Source organism: Chrysochloris asiatica, unplaced genomic scaffold (genome assembly GCF_000296735.1).
Source record: "Chrysochloris asiatica unplaced genomic scaffold, ChrAsi1.0 scaffold00044, whole genome shotgun sequence".
In the NCBI taxonomy this organism is placed as follows: domain Eukaryota; kingdom Metazoa; phylum Chordata; class Mammalia; order Afrosoricida; family Chrysochloridae; genus Chrysochloris; species Chrysochloris asiatica.
The window spans coordinates 16,327,247-16,327,518 of NW_006408562.1; positions in this window are offsets into that span (position 1 = coordinate 16,327,247).

Genomic DNA, 272 nt, shown 5'->3' on the forward strand with positions numbered 1-272 from the left:
TTTGAATATGGTCTATGTACAGGTTCCTCATGAGCACAATTACAAAGAAATGTGCAAAGACCTCTTGGTCTATTTACAGGTTCCTCATGAGCACAATCAAATCTTCCAGAATACTCATATCTTGTAAGGTTGTTCTGTTCGAATATGGTCTATGTAGAGGTTCCTCATGAGCACAATTACAAAGAAATGTACAAAGACTTCTTGGTCTATGTACAGCTTCCTCATGAGCACAATTAACTCTTCCGGAATACTCCTATCTTGCAATGTTGTCC